This window comes from Mirounga angustirostris, unplaced genomic scaffold (assembly GCF_029215605.1).
Source record: "Mirounga angustirostris isolate CCGP_5_RB_7025 unplaced genomic scaffold, mMirAng1.0.hap1 SCAF_13, whole genome shotgun sequence".
In the NCBI taxonomy this organism is placed as follows: domain Eukaryota; kingdom Metazoa; phylum Chordata; class Mammalia; order Carnivora; family Phocidae; genus Mirounga; species Mirounga angustirostris.
In genome coordinates, this window is record NW_026991721.1 from 16,231,738 (window position 1) to 16,254,037 (window position 22,300).

Sequence of the window (22,300 nt, forward strand, 5' to 3'; positions counted from 1 at the left end):
ATCTTACAAATGAGGAAACTGAGACACCAAGAAGTTGTGTCACTTGCTTAAGGCCCTACAACTTCCCCCGGCACCCAAATACCAATAAAGGGTGGCTTTGTTATCAACAACTTTCTGAGGCAGGAATCGTCAGTCTTATTACACAAAAGAAATTAAGGTTCAGAGACTGACTAGCTGACTTCTAGAAAGTGATAGAGCCAGGATTTGAACCCAGATCTGCGTGACTTCCAAGCCTGGCCTCTCAAGCTTCCTGTGTGCAGTCTCTCCCCTGATCACTTCTGGGGGGCAGGTGGGATCCATACACAGCCCCTCACACACAGCCAGGTGAGTTTTAATTTTACACCTGCCCCTTTGGGAGATGTTCTTATGCTCTGTCCAGGACCTCACCTCCTACCATCCCATAGACACTTGTGACGTAGGGGTGGGTGATTTCAGTGAATATGGTGGATTTCAGGATAGGGCAATTTAAGATTTCCCAATTTGTCACCAGTTCACTCATTCAACAAATCTCTGTAAGTACCAATGATGTGACAGGGCTGGGGAAGCAGCGCGAACCAAACAATGGAGCTTATATCCTGCTGGGATGAGACAGACGATAAAGCGAATGATAGACACATCATACAATTTCCAGCAGAGTGATGAAAAATAAGAGCAAGGGGGAGAGAGAGGGGGTTAGGAACGTCCTCTCTCAGGAGGTGACAATTGATGGGGTGACCAGGGAGTGAGCTCCGGGGATGTCTAGGGGGAGGTGTAGGCGGGATAGTGGGTAAGAGCACAGGAGTTAGGGGTATTCTCACAATGTAACCAGCCGGGTGAATGTATCATCCTGCGGAAACTGTCCTGACCAAGTTCACTTGAGGTCTCCAAGACAATGAGGGGAAAAGGAAGACATCAACTCTGGCCAGACCAAAATTAGGTCATGACTGAGAAAGGACCAGGACCAGCCTTTCTGTAAAGATAGCAGAGAGCCTTCCTTCCCTGGTGGCCCTGAGCACTTCTGGATGAGAGCGGGCCCAGGGCTCCCTGCTCTCCCCCAAGCACACAACTCTCAGAGAACTTTCAGACATCAAGCTGGTATTGAGGTCTTACTCCATTCTAGGCCCTCCATCAGGGGTTGCACACACTTCTTCATTAAATCCTGGCAGGATTTGTAGGAAGAAAATGCTGATTGCATCTTACATATGAGGAAACTGAAATTAAGCTCATCACTGGAAGGTGTCAGGAAAAGAGCTTGAGCCCAAATCTATGCAGAATCCAGGTTCTTTGTGCTCCATGGTGCTATGAATACCAAGAATTTTGGAAGGAATTACACAGGCTGCGAGGTAAGAAGGCCAGAACCTCCTGAGCCTTTGGTACCTGTTGACTGGTTGGATGGATGGCGAGATAGATGGACGGATGGATGGATGGATGGATGGATGGATGGATGGATGGATGGACGGATGGATGGATGAATGGAGAGATAGATGGATGGGTAGATAAACGGATGGACAGATGGATGGAGAGATTGATGCATGGATGGGTGGATGGATGGATGGATGGATGGGTGGATGGAGAGATTAATACATGGATGAATGGGTGGATGGATGGATGGATGGATGATGGATGGATGGATGGATGGATGGATGGATGTGTAGATGGATGGAGAGATGGTTGGATGGCTGGATAGAGAGTTGATTGGATGATGACACAGACACAAATAGGCAAGCAGAATTTTGCTGTAACTTATCTGTATGTGTTTTCAAAAAATGTATTGCCTCTTTCTGAGCTTCAGGGTCTCCATCTAGAAAATGAGAGGGCTGGACTTGAGTGGTTGTTTTCAAACTTGTTTTGGTAGTAAAATTCAGTCTTCAAATGCTACCTAGTGGGGAGAGTTAAACATGATAAGAGAGGAAAAGAGGATGGAGAAACAGGTGGGCAGGGTACCAGATGGTCTGCCCCTGCACCTTACCATCATTCTCTGTAGAAGCACCAGAGGTAACTTTGTAAAACCAAGGAAGGCCTTGGACCAAAAACATCCTAGTTTCTGAAACAAAGGCAGACCTGTTGGAGAGGAGTGGCAGAGAAATGGGAGATTTTGGCTAGCCAAGAGCCAAACCCCTAGCCTTTCCTGCCCACATCAAATCGCACTGACTAGTGGGCTTATGAGGGCCCGCCAGCTAAGGGGGGTGCCCAAGGGGAGCTCAGGGAGGCCTGCTCTAGCTCTAGCTCTCCCAAGCATGTACAGATCGGGGAGCTGGGTGTTGTCTGAAACCCTGCCAAGGCACTCACTCCGCCCAGGGGGTGCAGAGAAGAGCAAATAACTCTGAGCAACCTCTGCCCCCTCTTGTGTCCTCTTTGTGAATCAGACCAAGGGTGGGACCATGGCCCATGTCATTCATGCATAATGGGCTTCTTTGGGCTCCCCCAGACAGTGGGCTGGGCCAGACCAGGCAGGACACTCATTTGGTTAGTGTGGGCATGTAGAGCCCCCGTCAGGGCGGGGTGACAGTTCTGCATGTTGGCCAGGACCTGGTGCCAGGAGACGACTCTCGGTTGGAGTCGGTCCCAGAAAATTGGAGAAAAAGAGTCCACACAGGCAACTCCCATAGCGTTCCTGGGAGATGAATGTCTGAGGTTCTCTGTGGGAACATTGTGTTGGAAGTGTAGGGCTGAATGCTTAGGGCCGGGAGGCAGCAAGACCTGGGCTCGAGTCCAGCTATGCATTCACCGATCAGATGACCTCCAGCAAACTACCCATCTTCCCTGAGCCTGAGGGCACAGACAGGGACCCCGGGGGCTGTCTGGCCCAACTGGACCCTAGTTCCTTAGGAGCCAGTTGCAACTGCTTGGCAAGGCAGACGGGGCCTCAGTCTCCCCCCACTGCCCCCCTGCCGCCCCCCAACAACCTGCCCTCACTCTCCTCTCACTCCCACGGACCTCTGTGCTGGAGGATCCCTCTGAAATGCTCTTCTCCCTTTTCTCCCTCTTCATGGGGTGGATTCTTTATTTCCCTTTAATGAGCACCCGTGGCTAAAACAGATGAACTCGGAACACCCTTGGCTTCAGGTAACACAAGTTTATTTATTGTTCTCGGGGTGTTCAGAGAACCTGGCTCTCCTCCCTGCAGACTCGGGGATCTAGCCTCCTCTGTCTGTGGCTCTGCCATCCTGTCAGCATCTATGTCCAGATAGGGGAGGAGATGCCGGAGAAGACACACCTGCTTCTTAAAAGCCTTAGCTGGACAATGGCATGTACAATGTCCATTGACGTTCCACCAGCGAGCTCTCGTGGCCAACCCACCAGTGAGGGGAGGGTGGGCTGGAAGATGTAGCCCCTTTCCAATGACAACTCTACATCATCCAAGGGCATGTGTGTGTGTGTATGTATGTGTGTACATTTTGAGAGACAACTGGCCATCTCCACCTTATCTGGCTGGCTTCACCTCATCCTTCAGGTGTTCAGTGAAATGTTGCCTCCTCCAGGAAGCCTGCCCTGAGTCTCCAAGTATGGGGATTAGATGTTCTTCCTATGTGTATCCAGCACCTCTGGCCTTCCCTGTATTGTACTGTACTATTTTCTTGTGTCTGAAAATAGAACATAAGCACCTTGAGGTCAAATTACATATTGACCTGTGCACCCCCAAGGTGCCTGGCACACGATGGGTACAATAAATTATTGGGTGGGTGAATGAATGAATGGACAGACAGATGTATTGAAAGAAGGACAGACAGATCTTCCTCACACAAGCCTTCAAGCTCCCCATGCCTTAGCTGCTTCTTGGTTCTCTGAAAGTGGTCAGTGGTTGGAGAATTCCTGGCTGCACATCCTACGGCAGCCTGTGAAAGCCCTCGTGCCGAAGAGTGCACCTGCTCTGCCCCTTCTGCTGTGAGAGCCCCCCACCCACCCCCCACCCCGCGTCTCAGCCTCAAACATGCTGCACCCCACAGGCTGGCTCCAGCCCAGACAGGTTCTCCAACACCTGCTCCCTTTGCTCTTTGTATGGGGAAAGCTACATGAACGCCACCAAATCACCCCCTTTATGCCCCCAGCCACTTGTTTCCCCTCCTGGTTCAGCCAGATCTCCCCAGTGCCATGACAGACTCATTCTCAGAAAGAAAGACCCCACAGTAAGGAAGAGGCAGGAATGCACCTTACAGATGGGGTCATTCCTGGGGACCGTGACCGTGGCAAAGTCATGGCTCCTCAGACCCGAAACCAGGAGGAAGGGATGTGGACAGAGGGCAAAGGGCTGGGGAGTGCTCCGATCTTGTCCAAGCCAGAGGAATGCCGAGGAGGTGGTGGAGCATTGAGATGGCATCATCTGTACAGAGATCGTGCCTGGGCTAGGAAGCAGAGAGTCTAGGAGTGGGCATGCAGGGATCCCAACGGACAGATGGGGCCCTGGGCAGAGCTTGCTCTGAGAGGTTCAGACCACCTTGGGGGAGCCACATAGTGTTTATTTCCCTGTCCTCTTCCTGTAGTGTTTGGTGTTTTTAAATATCCTGAGTTTTAGATGTGCTGGCGGAAATGTCTGTGTCCATCCTGGTACCCGAGTGCTAAAGGGGCTGGACAACAGCTGTTAGCCATGGAAATCGGGGAGAAGAAAAAGAACCACAGCCACCATAGCAAGCTAAGATTTATTGAGCACAGGGGTGCCTGGGTGGCTCAGTCCTTGGGCATCCGATTCTTGATTTCGGCTTGGGTTGTGATCTCAGGGTCCTGGGATTGAGCCCCATGTTGGGCTCCAGGCTCAGTGGAGAGTCTGCTTGAGATTCTCTTTCTCCCTCTCTCTCTGCCCCTCCCCTGCTCACACACACATACTCTCTTTCTCTAAATGAATAAATAAAATCTTAAAAAAAAAAAAAGATTTATTGAGCACATACTATGCACCAGGCAATACTATTCTAAGCTTTTCCCTGGATTAACTCATTTAGTTCTCACAAGTAACCCATGAAGCAGGCACTGGTGTCATCCCCATTTTACAGCTGAGAAAACTGAGGCAGAAAGATTTAACAACTTGTCCAAAGGCACCCAGCTAGTAAGTGGCAGACTTTACCCCAGATAGCCCCATCACCAGGGGGTGGGTGAAATTCAGGCTGTCTGAGCATCTGGCCCTACCACCCTCACCCCCAGGAGGAATTCTTCCAATGAGAGTGTTGGAAGTTCCAGGTTATGTAGTGTTAGTGCAAATGGTTTTCCTTTCAGAGTTTTGCCGCTTTTCCTTTTTTTTTTTTAATTATTAAAGTATAATTTAGATGTAATAAAACGCACAGATCTTGAAGTGCAGGTCAGTAATTTTTAACAAACTTGCACACTGGCATAATAAACACCGCAATCAAGATATGGAGCGTTCATCACTGCCCCCATGATGCCTTCCAATCAAGCCAACATTATTAGAAGCGACCGTGGTCTCATGTTGCCTGTTCTGAAAGTTGATCTAAATGGAATCAGACAGGGCACTGGCCTCCGTCTTTGACTCTCTCCCTTCATCCCTTCCTCCTTCCCTCCCTCCCTCCCTCAGGTCAGTGTCTTTTTGTTTTCAGTGCTTTGTTTCACACCTAGCTGTTAGGAATTGAACACACAGCTAGTGAGAACCTCATCCATGCTCCCCTATACCGTCTGGAGGCCACAGCAGACATCACTAATCGATTAATACACTCATTCTCACTGGGTCCATTTATGGCTTCAGAATTCTTCATGTTGTGGATTGTGATCCAGAGAACTCCTATCAATTGATTGCAATTGGCCCAGGAGCTGAAATGCATGTGCCAGCCCAAGATTAAAGTCGATTCCTATCTCCTAGAAGGAGCTGCATTTTTTTTTTTCACTTTTTAGTTTGAACTAAAGGGAGACTCACAAGAGGTTGCAAAATTTGTACAGAGTCCCCATACACCCTTCATCCAGTTTCCCAGTGGTAACATCTTACAGAGCCATAGTAGATTTTCAAAATTAGGAAACTGACACTGGTATAATCCTGTTACCTAAACAGTAGATCTTACTTGGATTTCACCAAGTATTTACATTGGATGGGAGTTCTATGACATTACCACTTGGACAAAGAAACTCCCCTGTGCTCCCCCTCCCCGGCCACTTCCATGTGTCTCCCTGTCTCTCTCTTCCCCAGTACCACACCACCTTGATGACTATAGCTATGAAGTCAAAGAACCGCATTCGAATAGGAATTCAAAGCTTGAGCTAAAAGGAAGAAGCTCTGATAGTGAAATTCTGTGAAATCTGGATTCTAAGCTTGACTCTGCATGACCTTGGGCAAGTCACTTTACAATTTAGAGCCTTCTTTTTTGATGAGTAATGCAGGGATAATAATAATAATAACCTTTATGTTGTGTAGCTGAAATGAGGAATACAGGAAATTATAAATAGGAATATTCTTTGACCTGTAAGTCTTATTAAGATGTTAGGGTTGATGTTTTTGAGAGGGCTGAGAAATGTCTCCTCTATTCCCTGAGTTCTGAACCAATTGAGAAATAAAACCAAAATGTTATCCTTATTACTGATAAGACTGACAATGGCAAATGGAGCTTCTCTCCCTGGGAAAATGAGCTTGCTAATGCTGAATGCCAGAATCAGCAACACTCCCCACCCAGGAGCTCTGTGCTCCAGGCCCCCTCTCAGGACTGACATGGAGAGAAGTGAGTGACTCTGGGATCACTGGTGGTGGAGCTGACAAGTGTGCTGATGGATTGGATGTGGGTGTCGAGGGAAGGAACCTCCTAGGTTTGTAGCCTGGGGAATTGTGGGGGAGGTGGTGCCATTTACAGGGATGGGAAAAATGGGAGTTGGAACCTGTTACCTGGAAAGGAACAAACCAACTCAGGTGCAAACAGTGATAGCAGTTCACCACTTCGATAGGCCACAGAGGGGCATCGGCCCCAGCTGATTGGCCCCTAACCCTGGTCGCTCTCTGAGCCCCGTCTCCACTGATGTCCAAGAACTTGTGCCTTTGGTGTCCAAGGGTCCATGGATGAGTGTCAGCTGGAGGGGGTAAGACCCCGGGAATACCCTTCAATGCTCTCCTGAGAGGTCAACTGTCACAGGGGCTGCACTCTGCTTGGGCCTGAGAGGCCCCCAGCAGGGCTTACATTGCGCCAGGTCCTCCAGTGGACCCCAGGGACCACGGACAAATAGCCCTTCGGGAGGGGACAGTCTTGGGGAAAGTCCCACCCATGCCGCAGTCACCTTGTCTCATGAGAGGCTGAGTGACTCAAACACAGGTCTCATGATGCCCCATCCGTTCCTCTTCCGGTTCCATCCACATCCCATTTGGCATGGTCCCCTTTCTGCCCAAGACAACCCCTTCCCCAGGCTGTGCCCTCTCTCCTACCAGAGGGGACAGTTGTGACGACAGCTCTCCGGGGACCTGGGTGATGCTGACTGTGATTTCACCATGCTCTCGGCCTCATCCCGGGCAAACTGTCCCAAGGTCACCCCTGATCGCACACAAGGTGTGTTTAGGAAAACACTGCTCTCTCCCAGTTGAGAGCCCGGTGTGCACTGAAGGCTAGGGTGCGTGGGGAGGAGTGCGGAGGGGCTCCTCGCTCTGTTCTGAACCCCGCCCTATAGGGTAGAGGGAGCATCCTGGGCACTCAACCACCAAGGACAGAGGCCCTGCCCCCACAGGAGGAAGAGCGGGTGGCCCTTGGCCGCCTGGTCCCCGCTTCAGCAAGTCTGACCCCCCCAGCCGGCGGGGAGGAAGGTCTTGTGAACTGCAGTCAGGAAACCAGAGAACCACCTGGAAGGTGCACTGAAGGCAGAGGGAAATGAATCCAAGTTCAATACCAGATGGTTCCACCTCTCTTATCTGCTCAGGCCTTGCCCAGCCCAGGCTCAAACTGGGAAATTGGACCAAGGTCGCCGCAGTCAGTAACTGGAAAATGCAACCAGACTTTCCTGGGCCCATGAACCAATTAACGATTTACTTGTTTATTATTGTTTTTAGGAAATAAAATAATATCATCTGTGGAGAACTTACTCTACTCTAGGTGTCATGCTAAGTACCACTTACGCTTCAGCTCATTGAATTTCCTCGTCCACCCTGGGGCCATTATTAGCCCTGTTTTACTGGAATGAACTTAGTGAAGATAAGTAGATAAGCCAAGGTCCCACAGCTAGGAAGGGGGGAGGTGAGACTGAACCAGGTTTCCCCACGCGAAACCCACTCTGTTTTCATTATTGTCACTTCTCAGCATGTTTTTGGTATCAAGTGAGGTAAATCTCGTCACCAGTCCATTATTATTCTGGTCCAAAATTTTCTCAGCTCTTCTCAAGCAATTACCCTTCTAAATGAACTTCACGTCCCCACTGCCATGGTCCCGGGAATGGCACTATGTTTATTAATTGTAGCAGCAGGAGTTGACATCTTTACATTTCGACTTCCTTTCTGGAAACACTAATGTGTCTCTATTTCTTCAGACACTCTTTTTTTTCCCCCTGCAGGAGAGCGTTCATAGATTCCTCTCGATAGCCCTGGCAGCGCTTTTTATAGAGCAAATTCCAAAGAAGAGGTGTTTCAGCTTTTTGTTGCTATTATGTGTGAAATCCTTCTTTGCACCACACTTGGAAATGAAGCCTCGCGCCCAGGTACACAAACTCTTCACTTTCACCCAGTTCTTGTATCGGGTTCTATTACCAAACCTTCTGGCCAGGGCTGCTCGTTCCCACCCCAGCAGAGTTGTTTGGATTTTTCAAGGTAGGAAATCACATCATCAGCAGATTGTTACCATTTTTGCCTTCCTTTCCAATGTTTATCATTCCGATCTGTGTTTTCTTGTCCTTGGGACCACCTGGAACATTCTCTCCTGTGCTGAGCTGGTGGGGGGGGGGCGGGGGCACGGTGAGATAAGAGCCCAAACTGTTTTGTGTATTGCTGGCACTTTGTATCGTGTGAGCACCTTCATGCACTCGATCTTGTTTGATCTTCGCATAGTCACTCAGTTGATCAATAACCGTGTGCCGAACATCTCCTGTGGACCAGGTGACATGAGACATGTGTTTCTTGTCTCCGTGCCCTGCAGAGTCCGGTGGGAACCCAGGAAGAAAATAAGTACACAGACTCGATTATAAGTCAATGAAACATGGACCAGAGAAAGTATAAAGTACCATCCCTTCCATTTCACAGAGGAGGAGTCAAGACCCAGGATGGGAAAGTGACTTGCACAAGATCACACAGCAAAAGGCGGCCAGGCTGAGATGTGAACCCTTTTTTTTTTTTTTTAAAGATTTTATTTATTTATTTGAGACAGAGAGAATGAGATAGAGAGAGCATGAGAGGGAGGAGGGTCAGAGGGAGAAGCAGACTCCCTGCCAAGCAGGGAGCCCGATGCGGGACTCGATCCCGGGACTCCAGGATCATGACCTGAGCCGAAGGCAGTCGCTTAACCAACTGAGCCACCCAGGCGCCCGAACCCTTTTTTTTTTTGCACCCAGAGGCTGGGAGCCACCTCCAACTTTCTCCAGCCTGTGCATGTGGGTCTTCCTAGGTCCAGAGGGCCGGCTGTCCTCTGGAAAATGTCGGTTCCCTGGCAGAGCCCATTCCAGCTGGCTGAGGGCCTAGGATAGAGCTCTCTGCTTCCTTGGACGGCTTGCCAGGGAGCAGAACGTTGTGTTCGGCAGGGCTTCCATGGAGCCCGGCAGCCAGGCTGAAAGCCTAGAACCCCACAGCTGTTGCCAGTTGGCTGGCACTGCCCGCGCTCAGGGTTTACCTCTCCGCTGAGCTCCACTACCCTTCCTGGAAGTCTCTGCCCAGGAAACGGAGGTCAGGCTATAGGCTGTGACCTGGTCCCAGCACCTGTGGCTTCAGGTCCAGCTGAGCTCGGAGGCCAATGCCAGGCCTTCTAAAGTGGAAATGAGTATGGCCATTGCAAACAAGGTCACATTTATGGGCAGATGCCCCGTGACTCCATGGTGGCTCAGAATATGGTGGCTGGGATAGAACCTTCTAGGACTCCACTTATAGAACCCATTCTAAAGATCCTGCCCTTCGGCCCTCCTCGAGCTGGTCCAGCCACATCTCAACCTTAGCAGTCTTCATGTTGAAGGCCACATGGTGCTTTTCTTCCCCAACCCACTCCCTCTGCTTGGTTTTATAATTCCGCGGCTCATGGCCTACCCGACTATGAGCTCCTGGAGGCTGGGGCCGGGCTCACAGCCAAGTTGGAGTCTCTGGGGTCTGACCCACGGGTCCTGGCACCTGCGGCCCCCAGGGACTCCCTCTGCCTTTCCTAAGCATGCACATCTTGCTAGCCTGCAAGAGGGGGCCTTGCTTGGCACCCAGCCCAGCCCCCCAACACGGGAGGGCCCCTGCTGCAAGTACTTGTCTCCCATCACCCAAGGGCTGCCTCCTCCTCTTCTTTCCATCTCAAACCCAGTGTCACCTGTCCAGAGAGGCCTTCCCTGGTCACTCTTCCTAAAATGGCCCACTGCCCATTGCCCTGTTTTATTTCCTCCGTAGAACACATTGTCATCGGAGATTCTTTCATTCTGTTGATTTGTTTGCCTGTTTCTGTCTCCCTCTCACTAGTATCTAAGCTCCATGAGTCATGGGTCCTCGTCCCTGGGGTGGTTTAGAGCAGAGCTTTTTACACGATAGTGTGCTCACGGGTCACCTAGGAATCTTGCTGACGTGGTCGATCCCCGCGCTCTGAGCAGCCGAGGGCCAGTGCTGGGGTTCTCAAGCTCCATGGAATCGGAAGCCCCTGGGGGTGACGTAGATGCGTGCTCACGTGTGCACACCTCTCATCGAGAGCAGGGTTAAGGTCACCAGCCCCGGAGCCAGCGCCACCTCGGTCGAAGGTTACCTCACTTGCTTGCACCTCTGTTTTTCCAGCTGTGGAATGGGGCAGATGGTAGTCCCTTCCTCGTAAGTCTGTTTGAAGACTGAGTTCACAGAGTTAGCTGTGCAGTGAGTGCTTGGGCGTCAGGCAGAAGCTGTCAGCAGGAGGCGACAGGAGGCGGACCCGAATGTGGCACCAGGCCAGGTGTGTCCTTCCGGGCCAGCTGGCTTCCGGGCTGACAAGGACTCCTATCTACACTGACTCCCGAGCTCCAGCGAGATTACAGGGCTGACCTGAGCATCAAGCTGCACCTGCTTCCCAGCATTTGTGGAAGGAACCGAGAGGCCCCGGATGGCCAGAGATGACCCCTCCCAGAGGCTTGCTGCAGGGATGCTGGCTGGGGGTTGCCCGGGTAGTGGGGCAGGATGAGAGGCAGCTCTGTCACCAGCCTGATGGGCCACACTTCACTGTTTCATGCCCTTTCCCTGCCGATCTTCCTGGGGCATGTGTCAGCCTATGTGCCGGGCCGCCTTATTCCCATTTTACAGACAAGAAAACCAAGACTCCAGAGAGCTCCTGGGAGGCTCTGCAAACAAAGCTACCTGTTCCTGGATAATGGGGCGGTTAGGAGGTCCTGACCCAGAAGAAGGAAGGTCTAGAGCCCCTACCCTAAGGGGTCACCACCCTTTGCCCATTGATCCCTGCAGGCTCAGGGAGGCCCCTCTGGGAGGACTTGCTGCCTTGTAACTTACACGTGGCCACACGCCTGGCCCTGGAAACCAGCAGAGAGCCATGAACAGTCAGACTGAGACTTGCTGGCTTGGGCAGGAGGTGCCCCAGGCTGCCACAAGAGGTCAATGCCATGGACCCCACTGTCTGCCTGGCGAAGCCGGCAGACCTTTTCTCAGACATTTTTTTTTAAACTCATAAATTACAAGAGTTACAAAGAAGCCCGCAAATGATGCTATAGTAATATAGGGGCTTTGTTATTGACTCATTACATAGCAAGATCCAGCGGCAGGTTTAATAGCTAGTGTGATTTCAAAGTAGCGATGAATGCAAATGTTACTTCAAGATGCCTGCCACGCTAGAATGTAATCTGAAAATACCTGTGATTTCTCTTGGCAACAAAGTCACAGGTGCCACTAATCACTGTGGTTTTTGCCTAGACACGCTGGAAGGAAATGCTCAATTTCAAAGAATAAAGATGTAATTCTTTCCCCCCATTCAAAACCAGGGACCTCAGTCAAGAGCTCTGTTAAAAGGGAGGCTGGAGCCCATGGGTAGAGCCCAGGGAGTGATGGCCCGGTGGAGCTGTGGCTTTGAGTGGAGGGAGACAGAGCTTTGGCAAGGCCCTCTGCCCTCGTCCGTCCCCTCTGTGCACCTGCCAGGCTGAGCACTGATCCTCAATTCCCATATTTCCTACTGCTTGATTGACTGACTTCCTGCTCTAGTCTTAGAGGCCTTTGAAAATGTCCATCTGGAGAGAAAGGGCTCCTGGGGATAGTCTGCTCCTGAGTCCATTCCCAGAGTGCCTCTCTCCGGGATTTGCACAGGCTGCCTGGCCCCCACTGTCAAGGCCAGTGGCACAGGGAAGGCCGGGTGGGCGGGGCAGAGAGAGCCGGCCACCTGCCACTGCAGGGCTGACTGAGCCCACCCTTGCTGTTTACGGGGCTTTCCTGCTCATGATCTCACTTTATCCTCACTACCCTCCTGTCCGGGAGAACTGCCGTCTCCACTTTGCAGGCGAAGCTCAGAGAAACGGAGCATGTGCCCAAGGTCCCACAGCCAGGAAGTAGGATTTGCCTCTATGGATGCTGTCCTTTGCTCGGGATCTCTGCTGCTCAGAGAAGTAGAAAGCAGGTCTCCTGTCTCTGCAGATGTAACTGGCTGGCTGGGAAGCTGGAGTCTGTATTTTGTATATGGCTTCTTTCATTCATCCACTTATTCGTTCATTCATCCATTCCTCCTTCTAAACGTCCATCTATCTGTCTGACAAATAAGTACCAGGCCCTGTGTTAAGTAAGCCCAAGAAATGCAGCAAGAGCAGATACCTCCCGGCCCCATGGAGCTTACGGTGTGGGGAGGGGAGCAGAAAGAGGAGACTCATCAACTAAGTGGAAATGTGAACATGGCCAAGGGCTCTGAGGCAGAGATGTGTGGCTGGGTGGGGGGGAATGTCTGCTGGGCTTTAGCAAAGGTCAGGGAGGGCCTTCCAGAGCTGAGATCCAAAGCATGAACAGGAGGTGACAGGGCAAGAGAAGGGAGGGAAGCTGGACCCACTGGGGGGGCGGCTATGCAGAGAAGGGGCTGCAGTCAGGCTGGGATTGCGATCCTGGGGTAATCGCTGACCAGCTGTGCAAACATGATAAGCCCTTCATACTCGGAGCCTTGATTTTCTGAAAAATCAGGATTATAGTAATACCCACTTTACAGGAGTGTCATGAAGATTTATTGAGATGAAGTGAGTAAAGCTCTCAGCACGGTGCCCAGCCCCTGGCAAATGCTGACTCAGCACTTCAGCTCTTAGTAAGTGTGGATGATGAGTAAAGCAATCCATGAGAGCACTTGCAAGATCTGGCCACAGCATGAACTGAGGGGGTGTGTGGAAAGGTCTATGGTTCACCTAGCAATGGACCCACCTCAGTGGCATGTTAGGATCATCTGAGTGCCCTGAGCACACCTCACATTGATTAAATGATCATCAGATCCCTGAGGGTGCATCTGGTATCTGCAGCGTTTAAGCCTCTGCAGGGGAATCCAATGTCCAGCCGGGACCAAGAGCCACCGTCTTCGAGGGTGGTTTCACTAATGGGGTGCAGTGGGGAAGGGTTCCTGGGGTACTTGGTGGTTGGGGCGCCCCCCAAGAATGGAGAAGATTTAGAAAAGACCAGGGAGGGAATTCCAGGCTGAGGAAGAGGCAGAACGAAATCTTGGAGATTGGGGTGGAGTCCGGAACTGGGGAAATGGGGGGCAATGAAGGAGGCCGGAGGCTGGGAGAGGCTCATGCAGCAGGGTGATCACATGGAACGGCAGTCAGCTGCTGAAGAGCCTTGAGGGTTAAGAGGGGCCTTTGGTCTGGTCGGACTGGGACGTTGCTTGCAGGTGGATGGGTTTGGAAAAACTCTCGTCTGCAGGGCCGCCTCTTTGAAAAGAGCCAGGAAGGCAAAGGGGTGTCATCTTATATGCCAATTCCTGTTGATTGGAGTAGCTGTTTAGGGATTCTGTATTGAGAAGGATTCAGAGCTTGAATCTGAGTGTGGCAAGTGATTGACAATGGTGAGGGGGCCAAGGCGAGGGGGAGGCCTGGGATGGCAGCACCTGTGGGAGGTACTTCCCATCCTGGCTAGGTGGGGGGGAGGGGGCTCCTGCAGCTGGGCAGCGAGGGTAGAAAGTAGGAATTGGTCTTTACTTTTCTTCTGTGTTGGTTTCCCTGAAATTGCTTCAAGAAAGAGGACCTTCCCTCTGTGTAGGTGATTAAGAAGCCAGCCAGGAAACGGAGCTCACTGTACTGGATAAAGTACAAGGCAGGAAAAAGTAGGTCAAGAAAAATGGATGGGTGGACTTAGAGATTCTTAAGATCTCTTCAAGTTCTGATACTCAGTGGAGAAGAAATCCCCAAAATGCCTTTGAGAGGTAGTGAGAGTCTTGTCACTGGAGGCATTCAAGGAAAGAAAAGCTAGAAGACCGGTGAACTGGACAGCAGAGAGACTCACATCTCAAACAAGGGCTGGTTGAGAGTACTTCTTCGGGGTTCTTAACATGGTGATTCTGTGATACAGCACAGCTGATGGTGAGGTTGGGGGCGCTATATAATGACTCGTTCCTGAAGGCACGAGCGAGCACTGAATAGAGCTGGGTCTGTGCCTCGGAGGTCCAGAGACCAGAAATTAGGACCCAGAGGGAGAGTGGTGAGAGAGAAGGAGAGCTCAGGGAGCCCACAGCCTAAGGAATGTTGATGGCACATTGGGTTCACCCACCGGTCCCAGGCAGACGACCCAACATCCATGAATGACCCAGTGGCTTCTGAGTGCCTTCCTCCACACCAGCTTTTGCCTTGGAGCTATCTGGGGCCGGGCTGCTCTCCCAGGAGTCTCTGTCTTGGAGAAGAGACTTGTAGACATATGTTCCTGTCTACTGTTCCAACAAACCTGTCCTAGGGCAGCCCACTCCACTCTGCCTGGTTGTGTTTGCGGGGCTGGTGGGAGAACAGGAAGGCAGGAAGGGTGGTGCTGTCTTCGGGCTCTGTTGGGGTCACGATGACCTTCCAGGTCCTTTCTGCTATGGATTTGGGGAAGCCAAGGCTACAGGACAAGCATTGCCCACTCGGTGCTGTGTGTACCCTTTGAACCACGAGCTCAGCCCTGCAGCCCCATGATGTCACCTCTGACAGAGAGAGAGAGAGAGACTCCCCGGGACCGTAGAGAGCGGTGGTGAAGAGGCAATGTGGGTACAGAGCCACCTTCTAGACAAAACTGGGCTGTGCACAGCGTGCTAGCCTCTCATTCGGGTAAAGCAGACACTTTAAATACATGTATATGGATGCACAGACTCTCTCTGGAAGGGTATTCAAGAAGCAAACATCTGTGCTGGATCCTTCCTGGCGGGGATCTGGGTGGTGAGGGAGACGGGGTTTTCATTACTTAACTTTTTGACTCTTTTGAACTTTGTCCCATGCATGAGCTGACTCTTCAAAATTAAATACGTTAAGCACGATCTGCATAGACTCCCCGGTTCCAATGTTAGTCTCGAGCACATTACCTAGCCTCTCTGTGCCTCAGTTTCCTCTTCTGTAAAAGCAGGGAGGTTGCCAGCACCTGGCTCAGGTTGTGAGAAGAGCTGAGCCAGGGTAGTGCAACGATTATCACAGTGCCAGGCACGCAGGAAGCCCTCGACGGCTCTGAGACGCTTGGACGATGTTTCTGATGGGGAAACTGAGTCTCAGAAGGGTTAAGTAGCCTGGCTGTCAGGAGCCTGTTCTGTATGTGAGGACAAATGACATGCTGTCCCTTCGCGTGTTGGAGGGGGTGTGTGTAGCCGGGGGAGGGGGGAGAGGATACACACACATGAAGACAGCTGTACCCCCGCCCAGTAAGGGCTGTGACAGAGACTGGAACGAAGGGCTACGCGGATGCAGAGAAGGGGAGGCCACCAAGGGAAACACGACTTGCTTGTTGGCAGGTGTTTGTCGAGGGGAGGGGGTGTGCTCGGTAGAAGGCACGGCAGATGCAAAGGCTCAGAGTCCCTAAAGTCTGGAGGATGAAAGGAAAGCCCAGGAGATGAGGTGGAAGTTGGTGGCAGAAAGAGAACTGAGGACACAGAGGAATTAGCCTGGGGGGTGGGGTGGAGGAAGCAAGCAGCGGGGAGCAGAGCACGAGGTTGCTGGAAAGGAGCTGAGCCAGGGCAGAAGGACAAGAACATCTTTCCTCCGTCGCCATGTCCCACCCCCCTGGGGGATGAGCAGGTGCTCCCCTTTGCACGCGCACAAAGCTCATGCACACAGGTGCACTCAGCCTTCATATGTATCTCGCCTGGGGTTTGAGAGACAGTCACGATTTGGCGCTGATTTTATTGAAGCAAATTCAAGGACATCATCAACATGGGGAGATGAAGCAGGAAGGGGACACTCAGAGACCAATGTCACCTTCTCAGCAGGGCTATCCCCAGCCACCCTCCGTGAAACCTCAGCACCCTCTCTTCCAGCACCCCATGCAGATCTATGGCTTATAATGGCATCTATCATCATCTGATCTTCCGAGAATTTACTTGTTTTCTTCTTAAGATTTTTAAAATTTATTTGACAGAGAGACGACACAGCGAGAGAGAGGGAACACAAGCAGGGGGAGTGGGAGAGGGAGAATCAGGCTTCCTGGTGAGCAGGGAGCCCGATTCAGGGCTCGATCCCAGGACCGTGGGATCATGACCTGAGCTGAAGGCAGACACTTAACAACTGAGCTACCCAGGCGCCCCATACTTATTTGTTTATTATCCGTCTCACTCCTCCAAAACGAAAGTCTGTGAAGGTATGGGGTTTGTTTTGTTCTCTGGTTTATCCCCAGTACCTAGACCTGTGTCTTGAGGTGCTCAAATAAGGTGCTCAAATAAGGACACTCACCATTTTGGGGGGCAATTACCACATGCTAAACATTTCTCAATTTTCACAACCCCAGCCTGCCAGGTGGGCATTTTTATTTTTTTATCTGTTTTTAAAGATTTTATTTATTTATTTAAGACAGACAGAGAGAGAGAGAGAGAGAAAGAGAACGAGGCATGGGGAGCAGTAGTGGGAGAGGGAGAAGCAGACTCCCCGCTGGACAAGGAGCCTGATGTGGGGCTCGATCCCAAGACCCTGAGATCACAATCTGAGCCAAAGGCAGATGCTTAACCGACTGAGCCACCCAGGTGCTCCCAGGTGGGCATTTTTATTCCCATTTTACAGAGGAGGAAACTGAGAGTTGAGAGCGATCCAGTAAGTCACCAAGATTTGAATCCATGCACCTTGGGTGCATTTTCACGCTGCTCAGAATCTGGGGCAGAAGTGTTCATGCCCCTGAACGGGCCAGTTTCTTTCACCCCGCCCAACCTGGGCTCAAAAGCCTGAGGCTTGCCACCCTGCAAGTCTGCAGGGGTGACTCGCCTCCATGAGGGGACCCCTTTTTCTTGGCAGCGGCCCCCTCCCATAGCGGCTGGAGGCAGCAACCCCCTGGGTCGCCACGCGGGCTCTAGAGCTGGGGCTTGAGGCTGGGCGACCTAAGCCCCACTTTCTGCTCAAGTGGGAAAATGGGTCGGGAGAGGTATGTAAAATAATCCATCACCGTTTTTGACACTTACGGGTTGTATGAGTCAGGATCCCACAGGAAATACAGGCCACACGTAAGGGTTTGACTGAAGAGAATTTAATGGAAAGTGTATTTACAGAGGTGTGCTGTATCAGTTTCCTATGGCTGCAGGAACAAAGTCTCACAAATGTTCGTGGCTTAAAACAACACAAATGTACTCTCTGGTTCTGGAGGTGGGAAGTCCAAAATGCTGGTTCCCTCCGGAGGCCCCACGGGGCGGGGATCCATTCCTTGACTCGTCCAACTTCTAGAGGCTTTCCTTGGCTGCCGGCTAAACCATTCCAACCTGTTTCCATCATCATATATCACCTTGGCCCTCCCAATTCCCTCTTATGGGGACCCTAACGATACATTATTGGGCCCACCTGGGTAATCCAGAACAATCTCCACATCTCAAGATCCTTAATTTAGTCACCTCTGCAAAGTCTCTTGTGCCATGTCAGATAACACATTCACAGGGCCCAGGGATTGGGGTATGGACATCTTGGGGGCCATTATCCAGCCTGCCACCTGTGGAAGCAGACGGAGGGTGGGCAGGGATTAGCATCAGCGGGGAGCTATGACCACCCCAGGCCCGACGCTGAAGCCCAACCAGAGGCCAGAGGCCAGAGGCGTGGAGCACAGCAGGGGAGAGCCAGAAACTCAGCAGCACAGAACTGAGTTCATTGCGTTAGCTATGACCGCCCCTGCATTTGAGGCCTGGTCTTCCGAAGAGGGTCCAGGGCCCCGGGGCTGCCTGCCTCTGTCCCTGGAAAAGCAGAATGAACCCTCCCATACCATCCCAGCGCAGTGGGACCACAGTCCCTTCCGCTCAAACCACGCTGTCAGGATTTGGGGCAAAAAAGCTGCCGGGGAATTTCAAAGCCAAAGAGCCAGCTGGCTTTTCAAAAGCCCTCTCTCTAACAAAGGACCGGAGAGGAGGTAGGAAGACAAAAGCGCTGGCCAGCAGGAGGCCGGCTAAGCAGCTGCCAAGACAGCCCCCAGAAAGGTGAGCTACAGGGGGAGGTAACTGGAGGGCAACTGGAGCCACACTGACGGTCTGATCTTCCACAGAGGCCCCCTCCCCCACCATCACCACCACTGGTCCTTAAACAAACCACTCCAGCTCGCTGGAGGCTAAGCCATGAGGAGCCGGGAGCCCAGCACTGGCAATGTAGAGACTAAGATCCGTTCCATCACTGACTCGCTATGTGACCTTGAGCATGATAGTTACCCCTCTGCACCATAGTTTCTGCATCTATAAGATGGGGATAATGGGACCCAGTGCCTAAGGTCAGGTTCTCTAGAAGCAGAGCCTGAGACAAGGATTCTTGCATGCATGTGATTTATTCGAGGGAAACTGGAGAGGAGGAAAGGACACAGAATAGGTGGGGCAGAAGACAGGCAAGGCTGTGAGTGAGGACCTCAGAGTTGTTCCTCTTGAGAACAAGCCAACAAAAAGGTAGCTTTTGTCCCTATCTTGGGGGAGGCACATGTCCCATTCTTTCCCTGCTCCAGTAGACTGAATAATGACCCCCCAAAGATGTCCACATCCTCATCCCCAAAACCTGCAGATATGTTACCTTCTAGGTAGAAGGGGACTTGCAGGAAGTCTTTTGAGACGGGAGATCATTCTGGGTCATCTGAGTGGGCCCCCGGTTATCACAGGGTCCTTACAAGGGGAGACAAGAAGGTCAGAGTCAGTAGTTGGCGGGGGGGTGACAAGGGGAGCAAGAGGTTGGAGTGATGTGAGGAAGAGGCCAGCAGCCAGGGAATGCAGGTGCCTCTAGAAGCTGGAAGAAGCAGGGAGATGGATTCTCCAAAGGTCACAAGAAGAAACTCATCCCAACAACACCTTGATTCTCAACTTCTGACCTCCAGAACTGTTAAGAGAATCCACTAGTGTGGTTTCGAGCCACTGAGTGAGTGGTACATTGTTAAGAGCATCAGTAGGAATCCAATATGCGGGGCACCTGGTTGGCTCAGTCGGTTGAACGTCTGCCTTCGGCTCAGGTCATGATCCCAGGGTCCTGGGATTGAGTCCCGCATCGGGTTCCCTGCTGAGCAGGGAGCCTGCTTCTCCCTCTCCCTCTGCCCCACCCCCAGCTTCTCTGTGCTTTGGCCTCCAACAGCTCTCAACAGCTCTCAGGCCTGGAGCCGTTTTGACCTCCCGTACAGAGAGCCAGAGGCCAGAGTGACCTTCAGCTAGGGACTGATGGCCTTGTCTTGAGTCTGACCAACTCTAAGCAGCAATCCACACTAGACAGCCCCCAGGCATTGCACTCTGGATGGGCTCCTCCCCTGCCCTGCCCTGCCCTCCCCCAACTCCTTCTGCTTCCCCAGGGAGCATGTCTTTAATGGCACAGGAACCCTAGTCTCAAGCTCTGCTTCTGGGGTGGGGGGAAGCCTGAGAACCTTCTCTATCTGGTCCCCACAATTAAGCCCGAGGCAGGGAGTTTGCTGATCCTCATTTTGCAAAGAAACTGAGACTTTGACTGGCTCACAACTGTAAGGGGTTAAGCTGGAATCTGGATCCAGACACAGGGGATGGTGCATTTAATTCCCAGACTCTATGTACCACCTCCCAGACAGTCCCCTGGGCTCCTTCTCCAGCCCTTGGGGATAATCGTCTGCATTTCCTGGAGGCAGGAAGTGGTTGGAGCAATCAGCTGGGCTCTGTCGGAGATAATCCTCCTGGATACCTGCCCATCTCACACTTCTGGCCTGGCCCAAGTCCCCACAATGGGATAGTGGGTGCAGGGAGGCCTGGGAAAGCTGCTGGACCCTGAAATGTGGATGTCAAAGCCATGGCTCCCTGAGGCCATCCATTGTTAAAAATCACACAGGTTTCATATTGATTCTTGAGTCAAATCCTGGCAAATGACTTATCCCTTCTTTCCCCTCTGTGAGACCAGGATAATAACTCTGTGGCCAGGATGGAAGAAATAACAGATGGGAACTTGGCGAGGACAGAGCTTGGCCCAGAGGGAGCTCGTTCCTGCTCCATTAATCTGAGCCTCAGTTTCTTCATTTGTGAAATGGGAATAATCATACTGCAGTGCAGCCACAGTGAGCGCTAACCCTAGGAGTACGACCTCTGGGGTCCCAATCCTAAGCGGCCTGGGACTAGTCACTTAACTGCTGTGTGCCCCCTGTCCCTTCTCTGGTTAGTTAAGGGCTGGGTGAGGGAATACAGATGAACGGAGCCCTGCACACAGTGCCGTCGGTAGCTCGTATGGGAAGGGCTTGGCCAGTGCCTAGTACCTCCTAAGCGCTCCCTAACCAATGGATGTTTTGTTCTTGGAGTTCTCTGGCCCCCATAGTGAGGAAGGTCACCTCCATACACCTCCACAGCCCTACGGCTTCAGCCTCCAAGGCACAGGCCCAGCGGGCTGGTTGCTGTGCTCAGGTGGGTTGCATGGAGTTGACCTTGTAAAGAGCACGGGCCCTGTGTGCCCCCCGCCCCACGTTTGGGGGCCTTTTCAGGCCTCCGGCTGTCACCCTCAACACACCCCTTCCATCCTCTTCCCTCCCCACCTAAGCGCCCATCCTTCACCCACCTTGTTCCCCGCCCGCATCAGCGAATTGGTGATGACTCACGATAGAGCTGGGGTCGAAGCTGCGTGGGTGATACCATCCTTCTCAGAGGCATTTACCTTCCCACAGCTCCCGAGAGCACGGGCCCTGCCATCTCGGAACGCTTGCCAACACCAGGACCCTTCTTCTCCCCAGGGAACAGTCTGACATGGCAACCCATTCCAGGTGGCAAGATGTTCCCCTGAGATGTCCTGCAAAGACCTCTCCGGCTCACAGGGCTCCGCGTGTTGGCGTCGGTGCGTTCCTGCCTAAATGGGAAAAAGCAGCTTCCAGTATTCTGTCTGATGCCTCCTATAATGAGAACAGCAGCTGTGGGGGCTTTTACCTTTCTTTTTCTGGACTAAACAGGCCTGGACTGCAGGCTTCCTTTGCCTCCCTCCCTGATGCTCAAACACCCAGGACAGACAGACTGCCAAAGCCAGGGGGCTCCTTCGGCCCTTTGGCCTCTGAGCAGCCAGCCTGGGCTTAGCCTCCCTCCCATCAGGTAATCCAGGGACCGGGCCAGAAGCCCCTCACGGCTTCATGTGCCCCCAGGAACTCAGCCAGGCTCTGGGCCAACCAATGTGGGGACTAGAGGCCAATCCACGGTCCATTTTCAAAACTGCAACTGGGAAGGTGAGGATTTGGGTCTGCACCCTAACCACCTCCTTTGTTAAATAAAACCAACCTAGAAAACAGAGTGCAAACCTCCAAACCACCTGTCTGGAGCTCAGCCAAGCCCGGGTAGAGTTCAAGCAATGTTGACAGTATTGGCAAGTCCGGGCTCTGGGCTGGGCCTGGCCTTAGGGACGAAGCTACACCCCCCACCCCTGAGATGGTCACAGCCCCGTGGGGAAGAGAGACTGAAGGGACTCCAGTTCCCTGGGGCGGGGGGGGGGGGGGGGGGGGGCGGGCGGCGCAAGGTGCTGTCCAGGGTGGACCCGGCTCCCAGGTGCAAACACATAGTGAAGTTTTGCTGATGGCGCTGAAGCCTGGTGCTGAGAGCCACGCAGCCCACAGCACACCCCCTTTCCCTTTGGGACCCTCTCTGACCTTGTCACTTTTGACAGCTCCTCTCCAAATACACAGGGTCCTATCTTTCCTCTCCACCTCCTGGAAGCAGCCCCCAGCCTCACT